This window comes from Schistocerca piceifrons, unplaced genomic scaffold, assembly GCF_021461385.2.
Source record: "Schistocerca piceifrons isolate TAMUIC-IGC-003096 unplaced genomic scaffold, iqSchPice1.1 HiC_scaffold_943, whole genome shotgun sequence".
Classification (NCBI taxonomy): Eukaryota; Metazoa; Arthropoda; class Insecta; order Orthoptera; family Acrididae; genus Schistocerca; species Schistocerca piceifrons.
Window position 1 is genome coordinate 1,257,501 of NW_025729216.1, and position 10,000 is coordinate 1,267,500.

Here is a 10,000-nt window from a genome sequence, read left to right on the forward strand (position 1 = left end):
AGACCAGGAGGTCCATGCGGAAAATAGAATATCCCCCCCTTTCGACATCCACCATTGCGCAGATAAGGCACCAATACCCACACATGTCCTATACAACGGTGCACCCAACATCACAATAGTACCTCCTGTCACAGCCCACAAACAATGACCTGAGTCAAAGACACAGGTCTGACACAAGCATAGAATTGGAGCGCCGCCTCTAATAAGCCAAAGGTGCATCCTGACGTGACAAATCTCATCATGTCACAAGCATTCACTTACTATAATCACTATCAACGAACGTGCCGCCCCCGCCCCCCCCCCCTACACCTTTCCTTACAACAACGTGTAACCTAACCTAACCTATGTTGTACCTTAACCTAACCTATGTTGTGCCTTAACCTAACCCATGTTGTGCCTTAACCTAACCCATGTTGTGCCTTAACCTAACCCATGTTGTGCCTTAACCTAACCCATGTTGTGCCTTAACCTAACCCATGTTGTGCCTTAACCTAACCCATGTTGTGCCTTAACCTAACCCATGTTGTGCCTTAACCTAACCCATGTTGTGCCTTAACCTAACCCATGTTGTGCCTTAACCTAACCCATGTTGTGCCTTAACCTAACCCATGTTGTGCCTTAACCTAACCCATGTTGTACCTTAACCTAACCCATGTTGTACCTTAACCTAACCCATGTTGTACCTTAACCTAACCCATGTTGTACCTTAACCTAACCCATGTTGTACCTTAACCTAACCCATGTTGTACCCTAACCTAACCCATGTTGTCCCCTAACCTAACCCATGTTGTCCCCTAACCTAACCCATGTTGTCCCCTAACCTAACCCATGTTGTCCCCTAACCTAACCCATGTTGTCCCCTAACCTAACCCATGTTGTCCCCTAACCTAACCCATGTTGTCCCCTACCTAACCCATGTTGTCCCCTAACCTAACCCATGTTGTCCCCTAACCTAACCCATGTTGTCCCCTAACCTAACCCATGTTGTGCCTTAACCTAACCCATGTTGTCCCCTAACCTAACCCATGTTGTCCCCTAACCTAACCCATGTTGTCCCCTAACCTAACCCACGTTGTCCGCTAACGTAACCCACGTTGTCGCCTAAACCTGCTCTGTAATTGTTATACGACTCGTTCAATTAGTGTAGTGTTGCCCACCCGCAACCCTCGCAATATAGTTCGCTACTCGCACTGCCCGCTCCCCTGTGTATCGCTTCATGTTAAACACCTTGCAAGTCTTGCTGACTTTCCACATGCTCCTGCTGTACACTGTAATGTGGATGGCAGCAGGACGTACATGCCGCCCCCCCCCACCCCTCCCCACGTCCCCACGTCCCCACCTTGCCCCCTGCCTTCGCAAGCTGGTTGGTGACAAGTTTGCATGTTCAATGCCCTTCGCATGCGACGTACGCAGGCTACGTTGTGGTGCGGCCTGTGTCAACTGTCCGCTGATGTCGTACGCGTGAACCACAATCTGTACTGCACATTCGTCCTTATGTACTGAATGATACATCGTGGCACATGTGTGACCGTACAACGACTGCGCCCAAAAACGGCGGACCATACAGTGCAAATATTGTGCACGCAGCTACGTGTCGTCTCCCTATGAGAGCTGGATTGCAGTGTGGTACGCCATAGAGACGTGTGGGAGGAACGGACGCCGTGGATGGCGATCAGCATGAGCTGTCTGTTGATGTATTCGAACCTAGTCGTCTCTCCTCACACACCGTGATGGCATGGTGCACCGCGTTCCATATCTGCGACATGCTACAGAGGCCGGTTGACAGTCGTTCGAGCAATGGACATCGCATACGTACGGGGGCCACCTTCCACGTATTGTCTAGGCGTGCACATTTTGTTGCGTGTATGTGGGCAGACGTAGTGTGGCGTGACACCTGACACAGGCATGCAATAATCGTTGAAGTTGCAAATGGCGATGGACGCCTGCGTTTTCTGGTGAAGTTACGCAAATGAAGAAATGGTAACCTGTTGTGGTGCGGTTGTTCTCGCTAGGGGTGAATCGGTGATGGCGACGATAGGTTGAGGTACTAACCGGTTGTTCCAGCGATACCCACCATGCCGACGAAACTGAACGGCATCTGGGTGTGAAGCGATACGCGGCGGTGGCTGGGTGGGACCGTCCCCGGCCGGTGAGGGGGCGCCTCCCGGCGTGCTGGCCGCGCGGTGCGTGGGCGCACGCGCTACAGCCGGCTGGTGGGGGCGGCCAGTGGCAGGCGCGCCGGCCGACGGACGCGGCAGGCGTCGCAGCTGCGCGCCGGCGCACCCTGCGCGCGGCGCCGTGCGGCCAAAGTAGGTCCTCGCGGGCCCGGTGCGAAGCGCGGTGGACATCTTCAGTGTGCTGGTCCGATTGAGGACTGTGTGCGTTGAGGATGCGCCGCCGCCCGGCGCTCGGCGCCGCGACGCCGTCTGCTGCTCGGTCGCCCCAGCGGTTCTCGCTGGTGGTTTGTATCGCAGCTGTGCGGATGTGTTGGCGCGTGCGCTGTGCTGGGAGAGTTCGCTTCGGCACCCAAGTGGGGCTTTTGTCCTTCTGTGGCGCTGGCGTTGGAGCTGCCGGTCACCGTAGGTGGCGCGTGTTGTCTCCCGCCGGCAATGCCACGACAGCACGCTCCCGGGCCTCTGTCGGCAGCGGCAAGCTCAGTTGGGAGCACGGGTGGTCGCACCGAAAGCGTCTACTCGCCTAACTCCGGGCGATTGCGCCTCTCTCGAACCCGACCAAGTACTTGGGACGGCGCTGCGCGCCGCCGGGACCTGAGAGGGTTTCGAGGTGTATTGTGCAGGGGAGCTCAGCCTCCTCCTGTTTGCAGAATGATTGAGCGGACGCTTGCGTGTTCGCGCGGGCCCCCGGGACACACTCCCGGGCGGCCGGCTGCTCAGCTCTAGTTGACGCAGCTCCCTGGTTGATCCTGCCAGTAGTCATATGCTTGTCTCAAAGATTAAGCCATGCATGTCTCAGTACAAGCCGCATTAAGGTGAAACCGCGAATGGCTCATTAAATCAGTTATGGTTCCTTAGATCGTACCCACGTTACTTGGATAACTGTGGTAATTCTAGAGCTAATACATGCAAACAGAGTCCCGACCAGAGATGGAAGGGACGCTTTTATTAGATCAAAACCAATCGGTCGGCTCGTCCGGTCCGTTTGCCTTGGTGACTCTGAATAACTTTGGGCTGATCGCACGGTCCTCGTACCGGCGACGCATCTTTCAAATGTCTGCCTTATCAACTGTCGATGGTAGGTTCTGCGCCTACCATGGTTGTAACGGGTAACGGGGAATCAGGGTTCGATTCCGGAGAGGGAGCCTGAGAAACGGCTACCACATCCAAGGAAGGCAGCAGGCGCGCAAATTACCCACTCCCGGCACGGGGAGGTAGTGACGAAAAATAACGATACGGGACTCATCCGAGGCCCCGTAATCGGAATGAGTACACTTTAAATCCTTTAACGAGTATCTATTGGAGGGCAAGTCTGGTGCCAGCAGCCGCGGTAATTCCAGCTCCAATAGCGTATATTAAAGTTGTTGCGGTTAAAAAGCTCGTAGTTGGATTTGTGTCCCACGCTGTTGGTTCACCGCCCGTCGGTGTTTAACTGGCATGTATCGTGGGACGTCCTGCCGGTGGGGCGAGCTGAAGGCGTGCGACCGCCCCGTGCGTGCTCGTGCGTCCCGAGGCGGACCCCGTTGAAATCCTACCAGGGTGCTCTTTATTGAGTGTCTCGGTGGGCCGGCACGTTTACTTTGAACAAATTAGAGTGCTTAAAGCAGGCAAGCCCGCCTGAATACTGTGTGCATGGAATAATGGAATAGGACCTCGGTTCTATTTTGTTGGTTTTCGGAACCCGAGGTAATGATTAATAGGGACAGGCGGGGGCATTCGTATTGCGACGTTAGAGGTGAAATTCTTGGATCGTCGCAAGACGAACAGAAGCGAAAGCATTTGCCAAGTATGTTTTCATTAATCAAGAACGAAAGTTAGAGGTTCGAAGGCGATCAGATACCGCCCTAGTTCTAACCATAAACGATGCCAGCCAGCGATCCGCCGCAGTTCCTCCGATGACTCGGCGGGCAGCCTCCGGGAAACCAAAGCTTTTGGGTTCCGGGGGAAGTATGGTTGCAAAGCTGAAACTTAAAGGAATTGACGGAAGGGCACCACCAGGAGTGGAGCCTGCGGCTTAATTTGACTCAACACGGGAAACCTCACCAGGCCCGGACACCGGAAGGATTGACAGATTGATAGCTCTTTCTTGATTCGGTGGGTGGTGGTGCATGGCCGTTCTTAGTTGGTGGAGCGATTTGTCTGGTTAATTCCGATAACGAACGAGACTCTAGCCTGCTAACTAGTCGCGTGACATCCTTCGTGCTGTCAGCGATTACTTTTCTTCTTAGAGGGACAGGCGGCTTCTAGCCGCACGAGATTGAGCAATAACAGGTCTGTGATGCCCTTAGATGTTCTGGGCCGCACGCGCGCTACACTGAAGGAATCAGCGTGTCTTCCTAGGCCGAAAGGTCGGGGTAACCCGCTGAACCTCCTTCGTGCTAGGGATTGGGGCTTGCAATTGTTCCCCATGAACGAGGAATTCCCAGTAAGCGCGAGTCATAAGCTCGCGTTGATTACGTCCCTGCCCTTTGTACACACCGCCCGTCGCTACTACCGATTGAATGATTTAGTGAGGTCTTCGGACTGGTACGCGGCATTGACTCTGTCGTTGCCGATGCTACCGGAAAGATGACCAAACTTGATCATTTAGAGGAAGTAAAAGTCGTAACAAGGTTTCCGTAGGTGAACCTGCGGAAGGATCATTACCGACTAGACTGCATGTCTTTCGATGTGCGTGTCGTGTCGCGCAACACGCTACCTGTACGGCTCGCAGTAGCCGTGCGCCGCGTGCGGAACCACGCGTGCCTCTCAAAACTAGCGGCAATGTTGTGTGGTACGAGCGCTGAAGCGCTGGAGCGGCTGGCGTGCGGCACCTGGCGCCTGGCGCCGGTTTTGAATGACTTTCGCCCGAGTGCCTGTCCGCTCCGGTGTGGAGCCGTACGACGCCCGTCGGCCGTGAGGCCGTTGGACACAGAACGCTGGAACAGGGGCCGCCACACGCCTCACTCCCGCCTATGCGACCGTCTCGAAAGAGGCGGCGGAAACTGAGAAAAGATCACCCAGGACGGTGGATCACTCGGCTCGTGGGTCGATGAAGAACGCAGCAAATTGCGCGTCGACATGTGAACTGCAGGACACATGAACATCGACGTTTCGAACGCACATTGCGGTCCATGGATTCCGTTCCCGGGCCACGTCTGGCTGAGGGTCGGCTACGTATACTGAAGCGCGCGGCGTTTGCCCCGCTTCGCAGACCTGGGAGTGTCGCGGCCGCCTGTGGGGCCGGCCGCGTCTCCTCAAACGTGCGATGCGCGCCCGTCGCCTGGCGGTTCGCATACCGGTACTTTCTCGGTAGCGTGCACAGCCGGCTGGCGGTGTGGCGTGCGACACCTCGTACAACGACCTCAGAGCAGGCGAGACTACCCGCTGAATTTAAGCATATTACTAAGCGGAGGAAAAGAAACTAACAAGGATTCCCCCAGTAGCGGCGAGCGAACAGGGAAGAGTCCAGCACCGAACCCCGCAGGCTGCCGCCTGTCGTGGCATGTGGTGTTTGGGAGGGTCCACTACCCCGACGCCTCGCGCCGAGCCCAAGTCCAACTTGAATGAGGCCACGGCCCGTAGAGGGTGCCAGGCCCGTAGCGGCCGGTGCGAGCGTCGGCGGGACCTCTCCTTCGAGTCGGGTTGCTTGAGAGTGCAGCTCCAAGTGGGTGGTAAACTCCATCTGAGACTAAATATGACCACGAGACCGATAGCGAACAAGTACCGTGAGGGAAAGTTGAAAAGAACTTTGAAGAGAGAGTTCAAAAGTACGTGAAACCGTTCTGGGGTAAACGTGAGAAGTCCGAAAGGTCGAACGGGTGAGATTCACGCCCATCCGGCCACTGGCCTCCGCCCTCGGCAGATGGGGCCGGCCGCCCGCGCGGAGCAATCCGCGGCGGGGTCGTGTCCGGTTGCCTTTCCACTCGCCGCGGGGTGGGGCCGTTCCGGTGTGCGGTGGGCCGCACTTCTCCCCTAGTAGGACGTCGCGACCCGCTGGGTGCCGGCCTACGGCCCGGGTGCGCAGCCTGTCCTTCCGCGGGCCTCGGTTCGCGTCTGTTGGGCAGAGCCCCGGTGTCCTGGCTGGCTGCCCGGCGGTATATCTGGAGGAGTCGATTCGCCCCTTTGGGCGCTCGGGCTCCCGGCAAGCGCGCGCGGTTCTTCCCGGATGACGGACCTACCTGGCCCGGCCCCGGACCCGCGCCGCTGTTGGCTCGGGATGCTCTCGGGCGGAATAATCGCTCCCGTCAGCGGCGCTTCAGCTTTGGACAATTTCACGACCCGTCTTGAAACACGGACCAAGGAGTCTAACATGTGCGCGAGTCATTGGGCTGTACGAAACCTAAAGGCGTAATGAAAGTGAAGGTCTCGCCTTGCGCGGGCCGAGGGAGGATGGGGCTTCCCCGCCCTTCACGGGGCGGCGGCCTCCGCACTCCCGGGGCGTCTCGTCCTCATTGCGAGGTGAGGCGCACCTAGAGCGTACACGTTGGGACCCGAAAGATGGTGAACTATGCCTGGCCAGGACGAAGTCAGGGGAAACCCTGATGGAGGTCCGTAGCGATTCTGACGTGCAAATCGATCGTCGGAGCTGGGTATAGGGGCGAAAGACTAATCGAACCATCTAGTAGCTGGTTCCCTCCGAAGTTTCCCTCAGGATAGCTGGTGCTCGTACGAGTCTCATCCGGTAAAGCGAATGATTAGAGGCCTTGGGGCCGAAACGACCTCAACCTATTCTCAAACTTTAAATGGGTGAGATCTCCGGCTTGCTTGATATGCTGAAGCCGCGAGCAAACGACTCGGATCGGAGTGCCAAGTGGGCCACTTTTGGTAAGCAGAACTGGCGCTGTGGGATGAACCAAACGCCGAGTTAAGGCGCCCGAATCGACGCTCATGGGAAACCATGAAAGGCGTTGGTTGCTTAAGACAGCAGGACGGTGGCCATGGAAGTCGGAATCCGCTAAGGAGTGTGTAACAACTCACCTGCCGAAGCAACTAGCCCTGAAAATGGATGGCGCTGAAGCGTCGTGCCTATACTCGGCCGTCAGTCTGGCAGTCATGGCCGGTCCTTGCGGCCGGCCGCGAAGCCCTGACGAGTAGGAGGGTCGCGGCGGTGGGCGCAGAAGGGTCTGGGCGTGAGCCTGCCTGGAGCCGCCGTCGGTGCAGATCTTGGTGGTAGTAGCAAATACTCCAGCGAGGCCCTGGAGGGCTGACGCGGAGAAGGGTTTCGTGTGAACAGCCGTTGCACACGAGTCAGTCGATCCTAAGCCCTAGGAGAAATCCGATGTTGATGGGGGCCGTCATAGCATGATGCGCTTTGTGCTGGCCCCCGTTGGGCGAAAGGGAATCCGGTTCCTATTCCGGAACCCGGCAGCGGAACCGATACAAGTCGGGCCCCTCTTTTAGAGATGCTCGTCGGGGTAACCCAAAAGGACCCGGAGACGCCGTCGGGAGATCGGGGAAGAGTTTTCTTTTCTGCATGAGCGTTCGAGTTCCCTGGAATCCTCTAGCAGGGAGATAGGGTTTGGAACGCGAAGAGCACCGCAGTTGCGGCGGTGTCCCGATCTTCCCCTCGGACCTTGAAAATCCGGGAGAGGGCCACGTGGAGGTGTCGCGCCGGTTCGTACCCATATCCGCAGCAGGTCTCCAAGGTGAAGAGCCTCTAGTCGATAGAATAATGTAGGTAAGGGAAGTCGGCAAATTGGATCCGTAACTTCGGGATAAGGATTGGCTCTGAGGATCGGGGCGTGTCGGGCTTGGTCGGGAAGTGGGTCAGCGCTAACGTGCCGGGCCTGGGCGAGGTGAGTGCCGTAGGGGTGCCGGTAAGTGCGGGCGTTTAGCGCGGGCGTGGTCTGCTCTCGCCGTTGGTCGGCCTCGTGCTGGCCGGCGGTGCAGGATGCGCGCGCCTGCGCGGCGTTCGCGCCCCGGTGCTTCAACCTGCGTGCAGGATCCGAGCTCGGTCCCGTGCCTTGGCCTCCCACGGATCTTCCTTGCTGCGAGGCCGCGTCCGCCTTAGCGTGCTCCTCCGGGGGCGCGCGGGTGCGCGGATTCTCTTCGGCCGCCATTCAACGATCAACTCAGAACTGGCACGGACTGGGGGAATCCGACTGTCTAATTAAAACAAAGCATTGCGATGGCCCTAGCGGGTGTTGACGCAATGTGATTTCTGCCCAGTGCTCTGAATGTCAACGTGAAGAAATTCAAGCAAGCGCGGGTAAACGGCGGGAGTAACTATGACTCTCTTAAGGTGGCCAAGTGGCGGCGGTGTGGCTGCATCCGGACTTGGCTTCTCGAAGTGCGGTCTTGATGTAGTCGTGCTGCTGCTGCGAGGTGCCTTCCTTGGGTTATAGTTACAGGGAGAGTGATGCGCAATACATGGGCCTAGCCCTCTTAGCCTCTCCTCTCCTGCGGTCTTCTCCCCTTCTCGTGGGCCCGCTGATTTCGCAGAGTGGAAGACCGCACCAGGGGCTTGGGGGGGTTACCAGCCCCCCCTCGCACTATCCCTTTGTTAGTTGGGGGCAGTAAGCAGAGAATAAGTGGTGGCCCTTCCGCTGAAGGTGCCACCCCAACTCCCCCAGCACCTAGCCGGCCAACCGGCCGTGCCGAAAATCTTGTAACTTTTGCAGCTATGTATACCTGTAGTGAGTGCCACCGCAGCTTTACAACCAAGAACGGTCTCGGGGTCCATCGCCGCCGCCAACATCTTGCGGCCGCCAACGCGGAGATCGTCACGGAGAGGCATCGCGCGAGGTGGACGGAGGAAGAAGTCCTGTCGCTCGCCAAGGCGGAGGCCGAACTGTTCCTTGAGAGGGACGCCCGGTTCTTCTTCGTCAATCAAGAACTCATCAGGATGTTCCCCGACCGAACGCTCGAGGCAATCAAGTGCCGACGGCGGCAAGCTGCCCACAAACAGCTTGTCCGCCAATTCATGGAGGCGCTTGAGATCGGTCGGGGGGAAGAGCCGGCGTCCCGCCGGGGAGCAGCGAGCCCGCTGCCTGACGCGGGCGAGGCCGCTGCGCCGCCCGTCGACGCAGCCGAGGACTTCGCGGCCGACACCACCGGGCCGCCGCCGGAGGGGACTGACGCCGCCATCTGGGAGCATCTGGCGGGGCTACCCGCTTCCGCCCAGCGTTTCTCTGCCCTGGATCGTGTCATAGGTCTGGGGCGGGGCACGCCGCCCGATGTCATCCTGGGCATGCTCCCGGATGCCCTTGCGTCGGTCGGGTCCAGAGGGGAGAGATCGATCACCAGGACACAGCGGCCGCGCCAACCATCGAAGCGGCCGCCTGCCGCGCCGCCGACGCAGAAGCGCAAGCGGCGCCGCTGGGAGTACGCGAGAACGCAGGATGCCTTCCGACGGTCGCGTGCACGTTGCGTGCGCGGCCTCTTGGATGGCACCCTGCTCCAGCCGCCACCTGCCATCCCTGGTCTGCTGGACTTCTGGGCGGACCTCTTCACCAAGAAGCCCATCTCCACCGCGGGCTTCATTCGTGACCGCCTCCTCCCGCACTCAGAGCCTGTCGCTCTCGAGTGCATATGGGGGCCGGTCACACATGAGGAGGTCGCCGCCGCGTTGCCGCCCAGGGGATCAGCAGCCGGGCCGGACGGCCTTACCCCAGCGGAGTTGCGGCGCCTGCCGCACGAAGTCCTGGTGAAAGTGATGAATCTCTTCCTTCTGGCCCGCGCCCTTCCGGAACGCCTGCTTCGCGCGCGGACGTCCCTTCTCCCGAAAACGGCTGCACCAACATCCCCCGCTGACTTTCGCCCCATTACGGTCTGCTCGGTGTTGGCGCGGACCTTTCACAAGGTTCTCGCGTCACGCCTGATGCGCGCATGTGCTGTGGACGAAC

General features: G+C 58.5%; 2 non-coding genes and 1 pseudogene across 2 annotated transcripts; all 3 read left to right on the plus strand.

Annotated features, from left to right (window-relative positions):
* The first annotated feature begins 2,910 nt into the window (after positions 1–2,910).
* On the plus strand, positions 2,911–4,819 carry LOC124772826. Its single transcript, XR_007014285.1, has one exon. It is a non-coding gene; the product is annotated as a small subunit ribosomal RNA (ribosomal RNA).
* Positions 4,820–5,170: 351 nt separating this feature from the next.
* Positions 5,171–5,325, plus strand: LOC124772646. The gene has a single exon (XR_007014115.1). It is a non-coding gene; the product is annotated as a 5.8S ribosomal RNA (ribosomal RNA).
* A 188-nt stretch (positions 5,326–5,513) lies between these two features.
* The window catches only part of LOC124772586, a 7,955-nt pseudogene continuing 3,468 nt past the window's right edge, over positions 5,514–10,000 (plus strand).